The sequence below is a fragment of the Schistocerca serialis genome, chromosome 2 (genome assembly GCF_023864345.2).
Source record: "Schistocerca serialis cubense isolate TAMUIC-IGC-003099 chromosome 2, iqSchSeri2.2, whole genome shotgun sequence".
NCBI lineage: Eukaryota > Metazoa > Arthropoda > Insecta > Orthoptera > Acrididae > Schistocerca > Schistocerca serialis.
In genome coordinates this window covers 281,055,487-281,077,202 of record NC_064639.1, presented here as the reverse complement: position 1 = coordinate 281,077,202, position 21,716 = coordinate 281,055,487, and the positions used below count along the sequence as shown (strand labels likewise).

Genomic DNA, 21,716 nt, shown 5'->3' with positions numbered 1-21,716 from the left:
CATACAAGATTCTCTCTAAACCTTTACTAAACAGACTAGAATGCCAGACCGACCACTTGATTGGGGAATACCAAGCAGGCTTCCGTAAAGGGCGGTCTTGTGCGGAACAAATTTGGAACCTGAAAATGATTTTACAACACAAGCAGAACCTGATCATTACCTTTGTCGATTTCAAAGAGGCGTGCGACTCTATTGACCGGAAAACTCTCTTCAAAATTCTAGCTGAATATTAAGTACACAACAAAACACGGACTATCATAGAGCAAACCTTGACCAACACGACCTCCAAAGTAAAGTTCTGTGGGGAACTATCAGAACCTTTGAAATTCGCACAGGTGTCCGACAAGGCGATGGCCTCTCACCTCTCCGTCTCAATCAAGTGTTAGATAAGGTAATAAAAGAATGGGAAATATCACAACAGGGGATAACCTTACGCTACCTACAGATTAAATGCCTGGCTTTTGCAGACGATTTGGCGATTGTCACGAAAGGTATAAACGTAACAAAAAAAGTTATTGAAAAACTACTCGAAATTGATTCCAAAACTGGACTACAGATCTCTTACCAAAAGACACAGTTTATGAGCACAAAGAAACTCACGTCTCTGAACACAAAGCACGGCACGATTTACAAAACGGCAAACTTCAAATACCTCGGCGAAACACTACAAATGAGCGGACATAACAGAAACTCAAACGAAGAAAGAAAAACTGAACTGGACAAGGCATACAAAGTAGTGTGGAATCATTACAAGAAGCCTAACTCACAAAAAGCCAGATTATCCCACTACGACACGGTGTTGCTCCCCGAAGCACTGTATGCAGCAGAGACCACACTAATCCTAGGGCATACACGCTAACAACAAAGAAATGTGGATCAAGAAACTTACAGAGGAACTGTACAAACATACGGAGACAATCACAGAAAAGATTAGAAAACGCAGACTACAATTCTATTGACACCTATACACAATGGCATCACATAGACTGACCAAACAGATCTTTGACTGGGTAACCACTAGAAAGAACAGATGGGTGGCAGAGGTAGAAAACGATCAGAACCAACTCAACATCACACCAGACACAATAAACGACAGAACAAAATTCAGAAACATCATTAAGAAAAGTAAACTACGTGAGATACACTGTGACGAACGAACAGGCGTAAAATGGACCCAAGAACACAAACAAGATCACAGCCGGAAGATGAAAGAAATATGGGCAACCAAAAAGGCAACCAAGATGAAGCCGAAGATACGAGGCCGACAAGAAGCACGGAGAGAGGAGCGGGAACGGAAACACAGCGAGGGAATGAGGGAAGTTTGGGCAGCATGGAAGGCAGCAAAAGGAATTGCCATGTAGTTTAGTCTAAATGCGCTCTTTAAGGGCAAAACACCAATAATATAATTTGTGTGTGTTTGTTCAAAATCGTTTGTTTCCAAAAGTCCATGAGAAAGTTTGATACAACATTGCATTCTAATACAGGTTGTTTTTAGGTGCTTATTTCATAACCTAGAACCTAAAAACAAAAGCCTGTCTTAGAATCAACGTTGTGTCACAATTTCAAAGCAATCGGTCATGACCTTTGGAGACAAACGATTTTGAACAAACGAACATGTACATTTTTATTTATATGGACTCAGGGTTACTTCACATTTTTTCCCTTTCCTTGTGCCACGCTGTGTCTCCTGCGCGTCCGATATTTCCTCTCCGGACAGACGTAGTTTTTAGGCGAGCTGGCGAGACGAATAATGGCTGGAATCGTTTATCAGTAAGAGTTGCGACTTCCCTTTTTCGCGGAACCCCATAGAGCCCTCCCCTCCCGCCACAGTATACAGAAACGGCAGGGCGGCTGATAAGCCCGCCACAAACGACGTGCGACTCGCCGTCCGGCCGCCAGCGCTTGTTTTTTTCTCCGCCTCCTTTTTTATGGACCGCCCGCGCTCCTGCCTCGGCAGTTCGCACGCCTCGCGCCGTCCGTCCCCGCCTTCCCAGAGTTCCTTTGACAGCGGCGGTGCGCCGGGCGGCCAGTACGTCCGCTACCCGGAAGGTCGCCTCCGCAGTAACTCAACGGCACGTCGACCACGGCACCTCCGAAGTCGGTTAACGGCTTAGCTCAGACCAAAGATACTTATTAGGCCGGTATTATATTATCAAATTTCTTTGTAAAAGATTTGATCAAAGACGTGATCAAATATATTTGACAAAGATCTTTGACGTGGCGCTAAAAAGGGGTATTACACTGTCGTCATATTTTTCGTCAAAGTTCAAGATGGCAGACAACAACAACTTGTTATTAAGCGCAGCAGTTGCATGTACCACAATTGCATAGTATGCACCTGCGGAAGAGATGCGGGGAAAAAAAAGAAACGTACCTGGGTGAAGCCGTGGGTTTTACGTCGACACAATAAAAGCATTCAGCAAAACTTGTTACGTGAGCTTATAGTGGAGGACGTCAAGTAGTACATCAATTACTTATGAATGGATGAGCATACATTTCTGTATGTGCTCAGTGAAGTTTATCCTCATATCACAAAGCACAATACTCACTTAAGAACTGCTATATCTGCAGAAGACAGGCTCACTGTAACACTTCGATTCCTTGCTACAGGAGATGGTTAGGTTAGGTCAGGTCTCCAATCTTCTTAATCTATTTTTGTATTCAGGATGCCTCATGTTGTAAAGCGCCTCATCAGCTTTATACATCCCTATTAATTTTGTAGTTGTCGTCACACACCAATTGTATTTACCGGCAGTGTATATGAAAACACTACCGATGACAGACGCTGCAACGAATCAGCGATGCTAGCGCTCCACGTGGTAACATGTCACATTGCAGTGAACAGAAGACAAGCAACTTCTTTGATCAAATCCACAGCGAGGTCCTAGATTTGATCAAATATTTGACGACAATTGACAAAGTTCCCTATTACACCATCAAATTTCTTTGTCAAAGATATTTGACAAAGATATTGGACAAAAAAAAATTGATAATGTAATACCGACCGTAGTATTAGAGATCAGAAACGGGGCTGGTACTAGTCAAATGTTGCGGGTTGTATACTTAACGAATCAAGGCGCCGCTGTTGAATCACTGTTAACGGGCTTCCTTTGCTCCCGCTGTTGTTCTGGGACCATGACGAGTCCGATAATTGTGGTGCTGTGGTCCCTTCCTGTTCGTCGACTCGCAGTCTCACTGAAGCATGCAGCAATGTAAGGCTACTCGCGACTTACTGTCGGTAAGGAAGATGAGAACACGATCTTGCTGCTGTAAAGTAGCACTGAAAAGGATGCATTTACAGTGGCACCGACAACGGTCGTCAGACACCGTCGCCAGAGGTCGCCCTATAACATCGGCCGACAGCATGATCATAGTGCTTCCGATCTCCTTCGTCAGTTTCTGGCAGGTTCAAGGAGGTAACGTTAGGTTAGAATCTATACTATGTATGATCTAGGCTAAATTTTAACCTCTTAGGGTGGGGCTGATACCACGACGCCTCTGTGCTTCGATACGAGTGCTCTATAGCAGCTTCTGCTACTAAAGAGATGCCGAATGCATGTGGATGATCTTTCCTATCTCGGAATGAACGTGGCGAGTACTACACGCCCTGTCCTCAGTTATCGGAATAACCAGAGAAGTTTTAATAACTTATGAGACGGGAGAAACGTTTTGTTACATACTCGAGATAATTCGTGGTAACCCTGAAAAGTAAATTACAAACACTACGTTTCGCTATTTTATTTAAAGTTGTGCAGACGTATGTCAATTAACCTTCAATGACTGTCATTTAGCACACGAGTGCAAGAAATCACAAAGTGCAGCTATAAGATACTCTGAAAACTTAAAGCACTTAAAAGTACACCACATTTAGAAACCACATCATATTAACAGAATCACTACCCTACCGGTACAAAAACGCCCGTAAGCAGTAATAATAATTTATAGACAACTAATGACAACCTATTACAAAAAAGCATGTAAGATACGACACCCTTTTCACTTGAACAAATTCCTTTTTGAGATTATTACCTATGGCTAGTTTCCAATAAAGATTTTGCCTATTTGAGGTTTTGAATAAACTTGCGATTTCAGTCCATAGACTCCAAACTATATCCTGATTGTGATATTTTCATCCCCAGGATGCCACAAACGCTCTCTTTCTGGGACTAAACTTATCAGTTTCCCACGGTCCATACTTCGTGTGCGAGAACGTCGGTCAGTTTGACCGAAGAAAACAAACCGATCTGAATTTCATCGATTATCGTCCGAAATCTGTACGTTCGCGAGATATCGGCTGTAGTGTGACCACGCACGTAGTCACGTACCTATTTGAAAAGTTCGGCCGTGTCCGGCCGTTGTCGGTCGTCGGTGGAATCCACCGACATCGGAGCCACTGTGACTGCAGCCTAAGGCGAAATGACCGATAGTCGGGATCATATGGTCTTTAACAAAGCTGTGTTTTATGAGACGAATATTAACTGGCCGCGCGGGGTAGCCGAGCATTCTGAGGCGCCTTGTCACGGTCCGCGCGGCTCCCCCCGTCGGAGGTTCGAGTCCTCCCTCGGGCATGTGTGTGTGTTGTCCTGGGCGTAAGTTAGTTTAAGTAGTGTGTAAGCTTAGGGACTGATGACCTCTGCAGTTTGGTCCCATAAGACCTTACGACAAACTTCCAAAAATATTAATTGATGCAATGTACACAACTGCAAATGTGTTCCATAATAGGATGAGTGATATCAGGAATAAGTTTCAAGCTATAGTCCGCCGTTCAGACGAAAAACATACAAAACGGTTGTATTCTTGTTTATTCCACCTCCACCGTGAGAAAACATACGTGCTACGTCTGACGAAAACGGAGCATAGAGCAAAGACACTGTTATATCTCCGGGACAAAAAAGTGCGCTATTTTTGGATTGATCTGGTTATTGCAACTTGTGTTTATAAGCTAATAGCGAGTTGTGTAGCTTATTCGTCATTTCTGTAATTTATTTTAATAATTAATCACCATTTAGAGATTGCACTTCATCCTCATTTCATGTTTGCTGATACTATCGTTACTGACTCGGTAACGCCTCGGAAGTTTGTATATGTCAGCGTAACTGTTAGACATTGTATGAATAGATATTAAATATTAAAATAAATTTAAAAAGTTTTATCCATACAAATGTGTACATAAACCGAACAATATCAACCGCTAACCGATCAGTCGTTACATTGGTATACAGAGTGTTACAAAAAGGTACGGCCAAACTTTCAGGAAACATTCCTCACACACAAATAAAGAAAAGATGTTATGTGGACATGTGTCCGGAAACGCTTAATTTCCATGTTAGAGCTCATTTTAGTTTCGTCAGTATGTTCTTCCACCTACGCTCAATGGAGCACGTTATCATCATTTCATACGGGATACTCTACCTGTGCTGCTAGAGCATGTACCTTTACAAGTACGACAAAACGTGTGGTTCGTGCACGATGGAGCTCCTGCACATTTCAGTCGAAGTGTTCGTACACTTCTCAACAGATTCGGTGACCGATGGATTGGTAGAGGTGGACCAGTTCCATGGCCTCCACGCTCTCCTGACCTCAATCCTCTTGACTTTCATTTATGGGGACATTTGAAAGCTCTTGTCTACGCAACCCCGGTACCAAATGTAGAGACTCTTCGTGCTCGTATTGTGTACGGCTGTGATACAATACGCCATTCTTCAGGGCTGCATCAGCGCATCAGGGATTCCATGCGACGGAGGGTGGATGCATGTATCCTCGCTAACGGAGGACATTTTGAACATTTCCTGTAACAAAGTTTGAAGTCACGCTGGTACGTTCTGTTGCTGTGTGTTTCCATTCCATGATTAATGTCTTTTGAAGAGAAGTAATAAAATGAGCTCTAACATGGAAAGTAAGCGTTTCCGGACACATGTCCACATAACATATTTTCTTTCTTTGTGTGTGAGGAATGTTTCCTGAAAGTTTGGCCGTACCATTTTGTAACACCCTGTATAACTCGCTTCTGTCATTGAAGCACGTCGAACATTTTGTGACATTTCAGCTTGCACTTGAGAATGTCTGTAAAGCGGAAATCACGATTCTGTGAAATAAGTAAATAGCAATTTACAGTTTAATGGCGGAAATTTCTTTCAAAACGGTTGCGTGTGTAGCGGGAATACCGCCAGTCCGCCGTTGTACTTGGGAACCTGTGTACTCACTCGCCTTCCTTCGCGGGCTGAGTCCACAACATATGCAGGCGACGAGTTGGCTGCGGCGGTGACTCAAGAGTTTACGGGCAGACGGAGACGGCGAGTTTAGGGACGTCGTCACAGGACTCACTGGCGAGTTTGAAGCGAGTATGCGGAGCTCATTTCTGATCTCTGACACACACAGACCGCGCGCACCGCTGCCTGTACCGTGTTAAACGTTGAAACCAACGTATAATTCATATGACTATCCGAAGTCTAGCTCACACTTAGAATTTTTCTCCTTCATAGCTGAACTAAAGCATTTATTTTAACAACTAAACGACTTGCGTGTAGCAATACAGTTAACCTAATTTCTCCCATATTTCCAGTGTTAATCTGATGCTTACCGTTATTACAAGTGATCATATGAAAAAGTGATAAACAGTTTGAAACATTATACCGATTACTCGTTCTTTTTACAAATGTTACAGTTCTTCTGTAAATTGCTGTTTTTGTTGGCTTGTGAATCATTTAGTGCATCGCTCCCACAGGAGTAGAAGACGAAATACTAGTTTTGCAGGAAGCATTCATATAACTTATTCATCTCGATGAGCAATGGATCCACCACATACAGTGCGGTTGCATAATTACGTCCGACCTCCCGTGGGAATCTCTTAGTAGTGAGCATGGAGGACATGATGATGATGTTTGGTTTTGTTGGGCTTTCGACTGCGGGGTCATCAGCGCCCATATAAAGTCCCAATTTGTCACACAGTCCAATTTCTTCACTCAGTCACATTTAGCCACTGTCAAGAATGATGATGATGATAACACGAACACCCAGTCCCCAGACTGAGAAACTCCCCAACCTGGCTGGGAATCGAACCCGGGTCCGTGATCCAGAGACAGCAAAGCTAGCCACTAGACCAACGATATTTCCAGTATTAATCTTATGCTTACCGTTTTTACATGTTGTCATATGAAAAAGTGATAAACAGTTTGAAACGTTATACTGATTACTCGTTCTTTTTCTAAACGTTAGAGTTACAGTTCTTCAGTAAATTGCTGTTTTTGTTGGCTTGTGAGTCATTTGGTGCATCGCACCCACAGGAGCAGAAGACGAAATACCAGTTTTGCAGGAAGCATTCATATAACTGATGCACCTCGATGGGCAATGCATGCACACTACATTCAGTGCGGTTGCATAATTACGTCCGGCCCCCTGTGGGAGTCACTTAGTAGCGAGCATGGAATACATGATGATGATGATGTTTTGTTTTGTTGGGCGCTCAACTGCGCGGTCATCAGCGCCCATAAGAAGTTCCAATCTTTCATGCAGTCCAATTTCTTTACTCAGTCAAATTTAGCCACTGTCAAGAATGATGATAATGATAACACAAACACCCAGTTCCCGGGCAGAGAAAACCCCAACCCGGCTGGGAATCGGATCCGGGATCCCGTGATCCAGAGACAGCAACGCCAGCCACTAGATCACGAGTTGCGGACATGAAGGACATGGGTAGGGACTGCAGACAAGTGGCGCTCGGTGGGATTATCGGTCCGCCGAGACGTATCGTGAGATAGTCCGCGCATGCGCGATGAGCACTGCGTCCGGATGGCGCAGTGGTTAATGCAACCGCTTAGTAAGCAGGAGATCCTGGATTCGAATCCCGGTCCAGCACACATTTTCACTCGTCGCCGCTGATGTTGAACAACGTCCTGATGCATCTGATATCAATAATCCCTTTCCTTTCCTTTCCTTTCTCCCCTCCTCCTCTTTCAATTTACGTAAGGAAGCATTTAGCTTTATCACGATTCCTCAACAATGCACTGGTGAGCCAAAACATTATTATCACCTGATTAATAGCTCGTTTGTCTATCTTTGGAACGAAATAAATCACTGATTCTGGCTATCAGGGATCCGACAGTGTGATCGTAGGTTTGTGGAGATATGTGGCATTAGATATCTACGCACACGTCATGCAACTCGAGTAAATAACGGGCGATTTGCGTCCGCGGTGATGGTGCCCGATAGTCACCCAAATTGGTTGGAACCCATCAGACCAATTTGGTCGCTGAGATATCAACGTGAGTTCACTACAATGCTCCCCAGTTATAATTCTAAAAAATGACATTTCTGTCGGGAAGACATCAAGCGTAAAGGGATGCAGGTGGTTCGCAGTATCTTCGATTACTACCACAGGTCCCATGCAAGCGCAGGAGAACGTCTCCCATAGCACAATATAGCGTCCACCAGGCTGCGTCCGTGGCGCGTTGCACGTTTCGAGTCGCCGTTCACTTCGATGCTTTTGTGGAGACGACCATCGACCTAGTACAGCCAAAACGAGGTCCACCCCAAGAGTAAACACGTTTCCATTGATCGACGGTCGAATCCCGATGGTCCCATACCCACTGCAATCGTAACTGACGTCGTCGTTGGTTAACAGGGGTTGTCTGCTGCGGAGCTCCATGTTCAACAACGTACGATGAACGGCGTGCTCCGAAACACTTGTCCGTGCACCAGCATTGTGTCTACTTTACAGAGCAGACAAGCCTCCGAAGCCCACGTCCTGTGAAGAGTCGTAGACGTCAAACCATTTAGCGCCTAGTGTTTGTTTCACGCTCCTCCTGCCTCTTCCCATAGACGCTCACGACAGCAGCACGTGAAGATTCGACCAGCTTCGCCATTTTCGAGATACTCGTTCAAAGGCTCTGCGTAATAATAACCTGCCCTTTGCCAGAGTCGCTTATCTCAATGGATTTTCCCATTTGCTGCCCGTGTCTTCGTTATGGTGATCCCCCGTCCGTATCTGTTCCGATTACATACTTTTGTTACCGCGTCATGTGCCTGCAACGTCACCAGATGGCATCCAGCGTCGCGACGAGCAGTGGTCATAAGTTTTGGCCTATCAGTGTAAGAGTGAGACGTTTTATTAAGATTTTATAGGAACTGACATTAATTTCTCTACATGATTCCGGTTTTTACATAAAATAGTTTAAACAAGAAGAGTTTTCGAAATGTGGTGCTACAGAAAAATGCTGATGGGTAGACCAAATAACTAACGAGGAGGTATTGAATAGAAATGAGGAGAAGAGAAATTTGTGGCACAACTTGACTAGAAGAAGGGATCGGTTGGTGGGACAAGTTCTGAGGCATCAGGGGATCACCAATTTAGTACTGGAGGGCAGTGTGGAGGGTAAAAATCGTAGAGGGAGGCCAAGAGATGAATACAGTAAGCGGATTCAGAAGGATGTAGATTACAGTAGGTACTGGGAGATGAAGAAGCTTTCACAGGATAGAGTAGCATGGGGAGCTGCATCAAACCAGTCTCTGGACTGAAGATCACAACAACAATATAAAATAACCTTCTTTGTTGTATGACTTTTGTTTAATGCAGTACAGATATTGAAATTATATCGACATACTAAGGTACGAGCATATGGGATTGGTTGCCAAATATGTGAGTGGCTCGAAGACTTCTTAAGTAATAGAACCCAGTACGTTGTCCTCGATGGTGAGTGTTCATCGGAGGTGAGGGTGTCGTCTGGAGTGCCCCAGGGAAGTGTGGTAGGTAGGTCCGCTGTTGTTTTCTATCTACATAAATGATCTTTTGGATAGGGTGGATAGCAATGTGCGGCTGTTTGCTGATGATACTGTGGTGTACGGGAAGGTGTCGTCGTTGAGTGACTGTAGGAGGATACAAGATGACTTGGACAGGATTTGTGATTGGTGTAAAGAATGGCAGCTAACTCTAAATATAGATAAATGTAAATTAATGCAGATGAATAGGAAAAAGAATCCCGTAATGTTTGAATACTCCGTTAATAGTATAGCGCTTGGCACAGTCACATCGATTAAATATTTGGGCGTAACATTGCAGAGCGATATGAAGTGGGACAAGCATGTAATGGCAGTTGTGGGGAAGGCGGATAGTCGTCTTCGGTTCATTGGTAGAATTTTGGGAAGATGTGGTTCATCTGTAAAGGAGACCGCTTATAAAACACTAATACGACCTATTCTTGAGTACTGCTCGAGCGTTTGGGATCCCTATCAGGTCGGATTGAGGGAGGACATAGAAGCAAATCAGAGGCGGGCTGCTAGATTTGTTACTGGTAGGTTTGATCATCACGCGAGTGTGACGGAAATGCTTCAGGAATTCGGGTGGGAGTCTCTGGAGGAAAGGAGGCGTTCTTTTCGTGAACTGCTACTGAGGAAATTTAGAGAACCAGCATTTGAGGCTGACTGCAGTACAGTTTTACTGCCGCCAACTTATATTTCGCGGAAAGACCACAAAGATAAGATAAGAGGCATATAGGCAGTCATTTTTCCCTCGTTCTGTTTGGGAGTGGAACAGGGAGAGAAGATACTAGTTGTGGTACGAGGTACCCTCCGCCACGCACCGTATGGTGGATTGCGGAGTATGTATGTAGATGTAGACATACCTGTAAGAAGCATAATATATTAGAAAACAATGATCGTAGAGAAAAATCTTTAGTAAGTTGAATATTAGCATTCTGCCTTCTCAAACTCTTCGTCATTCATAGAGTTTTACAGATGACGACAAACATACAGTCTTTCAACTCACGAAAATAGTTCTACAAGGATTCTGAAATATCTTTGCTGCTTAGCCGTTTGGCTAAAAATTCTCCTTGTTCAAAGTAAGGATGCAACCTTTTCTTCTTACTTCATCAGTGAGGGACCTATAATCAGTTTTGAGATAAAATAAAAACAAGTTACGAAGCTAAACAGAAGAAAGGAAAGACCTTGAAATTAACATTTCATAAACCTCCGCACATATTTTTACGATGTACATATATAATCTAGAGTGAAATTTTCACTCTACAGCGGAGTGTGCGCTGATATGAAACTTCCTGGCAGATTAAAACTGTGTGTCGGACCGAGACTTGAACTCGGGACCTTTGCCTTTCGCGGGCAAGTGCTCTACCAACTTTTTTTTTTTTAATCTCATTTTGTTCGCTTTCGTTCGTTGCATCTGCTCGGGGCGGACGTCGTAAGACATCCGTTTAAGTTCGTTATTGACCGATTAACTCAGTTTTTTATTACAGAGGGCAACTAACCCTCTCACCGAACACGCTGAGCTACCGTGCCGGCGAAAAATGTGGACGCTTCACGATTTTGCGTGTCATCCTTGCGCAGAGGCCATGCTAATCTTCTCTGTATCGTTCCAATTTTAGTATATGCACCGCCGAAGCGAGTACGCCAACTGAGCTATCCAAGCACGACTCACGCCCCGTCCTCACAGCTTTACTTCTGCCAGTACCTCGTCTCCTACCTTCCAAACTTTCCAGAAGCTCTCCTGCGAACGTTGCAGTACTAGCACTCCTGAAAGAAAGGATATTGCGGAGACATGGCTTAGCCACAGCCTGGGGGATGTTTCTAGAATGAAATTTTTACTCTACAGCGGAGTGTGCGCTGATATGAAACTTCCTGGCAGATTAAAACTGTGTGCTGGACCGAGACTCGAACTCGGGACACAGTTTTAATCCGCCAGGAAGTTACATATATAATGACTCCTGCCATTCAGTTCATAATATTTCAACACAAATAAATACTCTCAAATAGACGGTCATTTGTATCTGTTCGGTGACCATCTCGGTCTTAGCTTCAGTCTGTAAATTCACCAACTTAATCCCAAAAAAGTTTCTCACATTATTTAAAAACTTTTAACTTTAGCACTGGAAGAAATATTACTTCCTTTCACGTATCTTTCGGTGCAACCAACCGCAGCAAAAGATTTCACCATTGAAACAAAGGCACATTTACTGAAAATGTTACAGTTAAAACAAAGACAAATTGAACAGTGTTCCAGAAGTTTCTTGCAAATGGGTGCTGCCACCAGTCGAGATTTTTATTTTACTATAGTGACATAATGCGCAGTCTATATCATTTGTGGTCTAAAATCGACAACGTGGCGGTACCCTAGAAAATCGAGCGATATTGTTGATTCACCTGTGCACGCCCGTAAGGCAAACGACCAGACGGAGTGGAATCCATGGAAAACATCTACATCTAAATCTATATCCATACTCTGCAAAGTACTACAAAGTGAATGGTACATGGTTCAAATGGCTCTGAGCACTATGGGACTTAACTTCTAAGGTCATCAGTCCCCTAGAACTTAGAACTTCTTAAACCTAACTAACCTAAGGACATCACACACATCCATGCCCGAGGCAAGATTCGAACCTGCGACCGTAGCGGTCGCTCGGTTCCAGACTGTAGCGCCTAGAACCGCTCGGCCACCCCGGCCGGCAATGGTACATGGCGATCCCCACTGTTCCATGTACTAAGGCTTTTTTTCCTAAATTCACGTACGGATCACGGGAAGAATGATTGCTGAAAGCCCTTTGTGTGCGCTGAAATCAATCTAATCTGTCTTTGTCGTCTCTGCGGGAGCGCTACCTTGGGCGTTATTACTGTAGTCCTTGATTCCTCTCTTAACCAATGAAATCGTATTTAAATACCGCTTCTGGTTGCTGAGAAATCAGATTTAATACGTATCAGCTAGCATGATTCTCTTACACATTAACTCGTATGATTGTTGGGTTGTTAGATGTCAAGAAAGTCTTCTACATGGAGAGTAATACCACACTTTTTACACAGTCATGCACATTCATTTCTTTTTCGTCTTGAGTAGCACACAACATACTTTTGTGACTTTTTGTCCTCTCAGTTTGGGGTATTTGCACTAGAAAAGGTGTCCGTGTTTTTGTCTAAAGTCTCATCTGGGGGGTGGGGGGGGGGGGAGAGGAGGGGGGGGGGGGTACTCGCTGAAGGTCGCCCACGAACAGAATACTCGGTTACATTCCATTATTCTAAAAATCTATGTAGTTCAGATGCTAGTTGTGCTTTATATTTATTCAACAAATCTTCACAACCCCCACAGTAAACGCTGAAGGGCAAAATATTGGGGTTTATCATCAATTTTGTTCGTCTCCTTCACTTTTCTTTGTAGCGTCGTAATATAAAACCGTTTTGAACGGGCCAGTGCACACTCTGCATTGCCGTCACATTCATAACTGCTTTCAGAAACAGGTTCATGTTCAACTACAGCTTGTCGTTCTTCAGAATCTAAATAACTGAAAGACAAATCACTTACTTCATTATCACTGTTGAAAACCCTATCAATACGATTCTGTAAATCCTCCGCATCATTGCGACTAAAATACTCTTCGTCATGTTGGTTGTTCAATAAGATCTGTTACCATTTGATACACATGATCTGTCCTACGTTTTAGAATACATTTGAGAAGCGTCTATTAGCTAGAAATTGAACTCCGTGCATTCATATAGCGATGCGCGCATTTGGAAATTGAACTCGTCATTTAAATGTCATAGCAACTTTATGCGACTTCAGCTCGTCATTTGATGCGATTGGGTTAACAGCTTTCTTTGAAATTGTATAAGTAGGCTTTCTCGGGATAATTGGCAACTTATCTTTAAGCGTCTGCCAGTTCTAATTTTGCACCATCTCAGTAATGCTCTTACGTAGGGCAAACAAACCTGAGACCGTTCATGCTGCCCTTCCTTATTTACACTCAGATATCCCGTTATTCCGATTTCGTATGGTTCCCACACACTTGAGCAACAATCTAGTACGGGTTGCACGAGTGATATGTAAGCAATTCCCTTTGAAAACTGATTGAATTTTCCCAGTATCCTACCAATGGACTAAATGAACTACAACTGAGCCTACGGGATCTTTGCCTTTTGAGTGACCGGTCTTCTGATTCCTTTCCTTGTCAACTCTGCGGAGAACCTCCTTAATCCATACCTTATCGGTCCACCCAATTTTCAACATGCTTCTGTGGCACCACATCTGAAATACTTCCAACTGCTGTTCCGGTTTTCCCACGGTCCGTGTTTCGCTACCATACAATACTGTGCTCCTAACGTACATTCCCCGAAATTTCTTCCTCAAATTAAGGCCTACGGTTAATACTAGTAGACTTCTCTTGGCCAGGAATGCCCTCTTTGACAGTGCTCGTCTGCTTGTTATGTTCTCCATGCTCCGTCCGTCATGGATTATTTTAATGCCTAGATAGCAGAATTCCTTGACTTCGTCTACTTGGAGACCTCCAAATCTAATGTTAATTTTCTCGCTGTTCTCATTTCTGCTACTTCTTATTACATTCGTCTTTCTTCAGTTTACCCTCAGTTCAAATTCTGTATCCATTAAACTCTTCATTACATCCAGCAGATCCTATAATTCTTCTTCACTTTCACTGAGTATGGCAATGTCATCAGCGAATCTTGTCATTGATATCATTTCACGCCGAATTTTTTTAATACCGCACTTGAACCTTTCTTTCGTTTCCGTCATTGCTTCTTCGATGTATAGTTTGACCGGTTGAAGCGAGACTACATTTCTGTCTTACATCCTTTTCAATCCGAGCATTTCGTACTTGGTCTTCCACCCTTATTGTCCCCTCTTGGTTCTTGTACATATTATATATTACACGTCTCTCCCTATAGCTTACCCCTATTTTTCTCAGAATTTCTAACATCTTGTACCATTTTACATTGCCGAACACTTTTTCCAGGGCGATATATCCTTTGAACGTGTCTTGATTCTTTTTTTTTTCAGTCACGCTTCCATTATCAACAGCAACGTCAAAACCGACTCTCTGGCGCCTTTGCCTTTCCTAAAGCCAAACTGATCGTCTTCTAACAAATCCTCGATTTTTTCCATTCTTCTGTATGTCATTCTTGTCAGAAACTTGGATGCATCAACTGTTAAGCTGATTGTGCGATAATTCTAGCACTTATCGGCTCTTGCAATCTTCGGAAGTGTGCGAATAATGTTTTCCGGATGTTTGATGGTGTATCACCAGTCATACATTCTACACATCAACGTGAATAGTCGTTTTGTTGCCACTCCCCTCAATGATTTTAAAAATTTCGATGGATTCTTATCTAACCCTACTGCTTATTTAACTTAATTCCTCCAAAGCTGTTTAAAATTCTGATTATAATACTGGACCCTTATCCCTTCCATATCGATTGCTGTTTCTTCTTCTATCAGGCCATCAGACAAGCCCGCCCCCTCATAGAGGCATTCAATGTCCTCTTTCCACCTATCCGGCTTCTCCTCTACATTTAACAGTGGAATTCCCATTGCACTCTTAATGTTACCACCCTTGCTTTTAATTTTACCGAAGATTGTTTTGGCTATCTTATATGCTGAGTCAGTCTTCCCGACAGTGATTTCTTTTTCGATTTTTTCGCATTTTTCATTCAGTTAGTTCACCTTAGCTTCCCTACACTTCCCATTTACTTCCTTCCTAACTGACTTGTATCTCTGTATTCCTGAATTTCTCTGAACATTATTGAACTTCCTTCTTTCGTCGATCAGCTGAAGCATTTCTTCTGTTACCCATGTTTTCCTCGCTGTTCTGTGTTTTTCTTTCCAACTTATGTGATGGCCTCTTTTGAACTTCCTTCTTTCGTCGATTAGCTGAAGCATTTCTTCTGTTATCCATGTTTTCTTTCCAACTTCTGTGAGTGCCTTTTTTTAGAGATGTTCATTTCTGCTCAACTGCACTGGCTACTGAGCTATTCATTATAGCAGTATCTATAGCCTCAGGTAACTTCAATAGTATCTCTTCATTCTCTAGTACTTCCATATCCCATTTTCTTTGCCCACTGATACTTCCCGATTAGTCTCTTAAACTTCAGCCAACTCCTCAGCACTACTAAATTGTGATCTAAGTCTATATCTGCTCCTGTATAAGCCTTACAACCCAATATCTGATTTCGAAATCTCTGCCCGACCATGATGTAATCTAACTGAAGTCTTATGGTATCTCCCGGCCTCTTCCAAGTATACTTTCTCCTCTTGCGATTCTTAAACAGACTATTCGCTGTTATTAGCCGAAATTTATTGCCAAACTCAATTAGACTTTCTACTCTCCCATTCCTACTACCAAGCCCATATTCTCCCATAACCCTTTCTTCTACTCCTTTCGCTACAACCGCATTCCAATCTGCCATGACTATTAGGTTTTCATTTCCCTTTACGTACCGATTTACCCGTTCAGTATCCTCATATACTGTCTCTATCTCTTCATATTCTGCTTGCGGTTGCCGGCATGTATACTTGAACTACTGTTGTTGGTGTTGGTCTCAAGGGGCATGCGTGACGATTTCTACGATTACGCATTAATAATTTTAATATATCTTGCTGTACTGAATCTCTGTGTAGTTAGAATGCAGAAGTGCAGAGCGACAGTCAAGGGATGCCATTAGGACAGGGAGCAAGGGAGGCGAGATCAGTGTCCGGGGTACTGATCACCCCCAGGCCTTTGTATAGAAGAGGGCCGTTTCACCATGGTCCTTCAGGAGGGCTGGCAATTTCTCTATTTAAGGGGATTAACTTTTTTTTCAACTGGCGGCGCCTGGGTTGGCGTGGTCCTCCAGTCGCCACCTGCTCTTCCGCGAGGTAGCGTTGTACTTTGTAGAGCGTCTCCAAACTGCCACTGACCACTCGCATTGTGGGCGGGGCGTCCAGGCGTCATGCTGTAAAAGCTTGTAACTCCGGGCACTTGGCACAATAAGAGCGCTTTATAACAATGGAAGAGCAAAACTCCACCGTTAGGACCAGCTTTGTACATTGCCGACTCCTCGCTGGCGCCGCTATTAAAAATACTGTCCAGGTGCGATATAGACGGGAAAGCGAGGCTAAGCTACGATTGGACATTATTCCCAAAATATGAGAACTGTGGCTTACCATCCACCCGAACTTGCAACTTCCTGAAAATGATCAGACTATGTTGGATAGTGAGTGCATCATCTTTGAAGTAAGATTTCCTATTGGCAAATCTACCAGCAGTTGTGGCGGCATCTCGACAGCAGAAGCGGAGAGCGCAAGTTTTTAGGCACACTTAGGACAGTCTTTTTTGGGAGACATTTAGGATGGAGTCTCCTTCAGAGGTATTCTTATGTTAACGTTGCCTGTTCATTTATTAATCCAAAAATATTAGGTTGGTGCGTAAGTTCGAAGCGTTTTTATTTTGCATGTTGGTGTTCCGATTGCTAAGGGTTTATTTATCGATTGTCATTTTTTATTTGTAGTTCACTGTTGCCTTTGAGTTTATGTATTGTCATTTCATCATTTGGAGATAGTGAGTGCAGCTGCGGACGCTAGAAAATGGAGTAGAGAAATCAGAACATTTCCGACGTATTCTTCTGCTTGTTTTCAATAGAGACAGCAGCGGAGGCAGTCAGAAACATTTGCGCCGTGTATGGGGGTAAATGCCACTGGACAGAGCACGGCAAGAAAATGGTTCCCTCGTTTCAAGGAGGATCGTATTTACATTAGCGACTCGCATCTCACCCTGTTTGTCATCAACCGATTCATGAATAACACCGATCGTTCCTATCCCGCATCCGCTGACGAGAAATGGTGTATTTTTGCTAACGTAAGGAAAAGAAGGAATTTTTGAGTCCAAACAAAGCAGAAACTCCCCTTCCAAAGACCTGCGTGTATCCAAAAAAGGTAATGCCATGGATCTGGTGGAACAGTGACGGTGTGGTGCATTTCAAATGGCTTCCTCCGAGATGTAACAATCACAGCTGACATTTATTGTTAACAACTGAGACGTCTTGCGGTCGCAGTCCAAGAACAACGACCAGAAAGACTGTGGGAAGTGATGCTACTCCACAATAACGCGCGCCTAGGTTCTGCTAGACTGGCAACAAATATTATTCAAGAGTTTGGGTGGGAAGTCATTCCGCTACCACCTTATTCACTTAATCTTGCGTCCTCATTTTCCAAGGTACTTCCTTTTCTGATGAAAATACGCTCCGAACATGGTTCGACGAGTTCTTCGTCTCAAAACTAATAGCGAAGGAGTGCATATTACCAGTGTAATATGCATGGGGGGGGGGATTTTCCCCCCTCTGCATCAGACCATCCCCTCCTCTGGTTTTAGTTTATGCATCCCAACCTGGGATGTTTATTTCCCACGCACTGGAGTAAAACTTTACATATAATTTAAATTTGTGGAGCCGAACACTCAAAGTTTTTAATAAGTCTTACTATTAATACTATTAATATGTTTCAGTTTTCTATCATCAGAATAAGCACAACTTTCCACAAATGTGCCTCTACTTTTTGAATTCCCCTCGTATATCTGTATCCGTATGTAGATGATTTTGTAAATAAGCTTTACCTATAATGTACTTTTAAAGATATAACAAGGGATGGCTTTTCTGATAGTGCATATGCGTCAATAGTGAGTTTCGGCATTAACATCTATTTATAAATAGCTGTTTAACCATGCGTAACGTCACGGTCCAGGCAAGTAACATATATAATTCTATTAACACCCTAAGACATCCCCCCACTGAACTCCGCTTTCTGTCTTCGTCTGTGAGACTCAGTTGGCAGTACACAGTGGCACAAAGACAGATGCCGTCTTCCTTCACTTCTGGAACGCATTCGATTCAGTTCCACTTTGTGGAAAAAATATGAGCTTACAAAACATTGGAACTTTTTGACTGAATTCGTTATTTCCACGCGTATAGTACGCAACACATCGTTTTAAACGGGTCATATTTGTAATGTCGTGGAGATGCTCAGCCAGCTCTAGTGGAAAACGCTCCTAGAGAGGGATTCTGCATCATGGTTTGGTGTGCGGTTACAGTTCCGTGAGTGTACGTACCTAAAAGAGTCAATCAATATACTGCTTCCTCCTACGCATATCTTGCGAAAGGACCATGAAACTACACTCCTGGAAATTGAAATAAGAACACCGTGAATTCATTGTCCCAGGAAAGGGAAACTTTATTGACACATTCCTGGGGTCAGATACATCACATGATCACACTGACAGAACCACAGGCACATAGACACAGGCAACAGAGCATGCACAATGTCGGCACTAGTACAGTGTATATCCACCTTTCGCAGCAATGCAGGCTGCTATTCTCCCATGGAGACGATCGTAGAGATGCTGGATGTAGTCCTGTGGAACGGCTTGCCATGCCATTTCCACCTGGCGCCTCAGTTGGACCAGCGTTCGTGCTGGACGTGCAGACCGCGTGAGACGACGCTTCATCCAGTCCCAAACATGCTCAATGGGGGACAGATCCGGAGATCTTGCTGGCCAGGGTAGTTGACGTACACCTTCTAGAGCACGTTGGGTGGCACGGGATACATGCGGACGTGCATTGTCCTGTTGGAACAGCAAGTTCCCTTGCCGGTCTAGGAATGGTAGAACGATGGGTTCGATGACGGTTTGGATGTACCGTACTATTCATTGTCCCCTCGACGATCACCAGTGGTGTACGGCCGGTGTAGGAGATCGCTCCCCACACCATGATGCCGGGTGTTGGCCCTGTGTGCCTCGGTCGTATGCAGTCCTGATTGTGGCGCTCACCTGCACGGCGCCAAACACGCATACGACCATCATTGGCACCAAGGCAGAAGCGACTCTCATCGCTGAAGACGACATGTCTCCATTCGTCCCTCCATTCACGCCTGTCGCGACACCACTGGAGGCGGGCTGCACGATGTTGGGGCGTGAGCGGAAGACGGCCTAACGGTGTGCGGAACCGTAGCCCAGCTTCATGGAGCCGGTTGTGAATGGTCCTCGCCGATACCCCAAGAGGCAACAGTGTCCCTAATTTGCTGGGAAGTGGCGGTGCGGTCCCCTACGGCACTGCGTAGGATCCTACGGTCTTGGCGTGCATCCGTGCGTCGCTGCGGTCCGGTCCCAGGTCGACGGGCACGTGCACCTTCCGCCGACCACTGGCGACAACATCGATGTACTGTGGAGACCTCACGCCCCACGTGTTGAGCAATTCGGCGGTACGTCCACCCGGCCTCCCGCATGCCCACTATACGCCCTCGCTCAAAGTCCGTCAACTGCACATACGGTTCACGTCCACGCTGTCGCGGCATGCTACCAGTGTTAAAGACTGCGATGGAGCTCCGTATGCCACGGCAAACTGGCTAACACTGTCGACGGCGGTGCACAAATGCTGCGCAGCTAGCGCCATTCGACGGCCAACACCGCGGTTCCTGGTGTGTCCGCTGTGCCGTGCGTGTGATCATTGCTTGTACAGCCCTCTCGCAGTGTCCGGAGCAAGTATGGTGGGTCTGACACACCGGTGTCAATGTGTTCTTTTTTCCATTTCCAGGAGTGTAGAAGTAGAGAGATTTGAGTTCACTCGGAGGCTTAACAGCAATCGTTCTTCCCGCGTCCGCCCCGATAGCCGAGTAGTTAGTGTGACGGATTGCCGTCCTACTGGACCGGCTTCGATTCCCGGCTTGGTCGGAGATTTTCTCCACTCAGGGACTGGGTGTTGTGTTGTCTTCATCATCATTTCATCCGCATCCGGCACGCAGGTCGCCTAAGGTGGCGTCGAATGTAATAAAACCTGCACCAAGGCGGCCGGATTTGCCCTGCTAGGGGCCTCTCGGCCAATGACGCCAAACGCTCATTTCCATTTCATTCTTCCCGCGAAGCATTCGTATCCGGAACAGATATGATTAATAGAGGAGTCAGAGAAAATACAAAGAAGATTACTCTTTTCCACAAACACCTCGCAAAATGACAGTGCCGGGAATATCACACGAAGACACAATTATAGACTCATACCACTGACATCAGTTTGTTGTTGGCTTATGGAACATGTTTGGTTGTCATGCATCATGCAGTTTTTAGAGTACGCTAATCTTATCTATAAAAACCAATATGGATTCTGCAAACAGAGATCTTGCAAAGCTCAGCTCACTCTGTTGGACCACGAGACATCCGTAGTTAATGGCGTCAAGGTTAATGTGTTCCTTGACTTCAGGAAGGACACAGTTCCATACTGTTCTTTAGTAACAAATAAGAACTTACCAAGTACTGGACCAGATGTGTGGCTGGATTCTGGAGTTCCTAGCAGAAAGAAATCAACATGTCATTCTTAACATAACTAAATCAACAAATATAATGTTAGTTTGGGGAGTACCCCAACTGAGAATGACAGGGCTTTTACTGTTTACAATATACAGAGTGTATCAAAAAGAATCATCCAATTTGGTACTTCCATCTTTCTGAAACTAATAAACATATACAATGAATTTTGTTTTTTGATGAACGGGAAACTCAAAAAGTTTTTTTTCACACCTCTTCATAGGTTCTCAATATGGCCCCCATGAGTTGCATGGGATATGTCAATGCGGTATTCAAATTGTTCCCAAACTGCAGCGAGCATGTCTTGAGATACAGCTCTCATAGCTCTGCTCTTACGCGATGTCTCAGTTTATTCATTATTGTTGGAATGGAGGCAAATACAGAGTCTTTTATAAACACCAACAAGAAATAACCACAAACAGTCAGGTCCGGTGACCTTGGAGGCCTGTAATATAAGGCTGAATCATTTGGTCCAGTGCGACCGATCCATCGTTAAGTAACTCTTTGATTTAAAAATTCCCACACTTCCCGATGCCAGTGTGGTGGTGCCCCATCCTGTTGGTAAATGAAGTCATTCCAGTCAGTCTCAAACAGTGGGAAAAGAAAGTTCTC

At 44.1% G+C, this 21,716-nt stretch overlaps 1 protein-coding gene and 1 non-coding gene across 2 annotated transcripts in view; both read right to left on the bottom strand.

Moving 5' to 3' along the window:
- The window catches only part of LOC126457044 (uncharacterized), a 282,626-nt gene extending 261,554 nt beyond the window's left edge, over positions 1 to 21,072 (bottom strand). Inside the window, exon 1 of the mRNA XM_050093031.1 lies at positions 21,048 to 21,072. The gene's annotated coding sequence lies outside the window, so the exon portion shown is untranslated. The remainder of the gene's footprint in view (positions 1 to 21,047) is intronic.
- On the bottom strand, positions 11,287 to 11,393 carry LOC126458744 (U6 spliceosomal RNA). The gene has a single exon (XR_007585713.1). It is a non-coding gene; the product is annotated as a U6 spliceosomal RNA (small nuclear RNA).
- Positions 21,073 to 21,716: the final 644 nt, after the last annotated feature.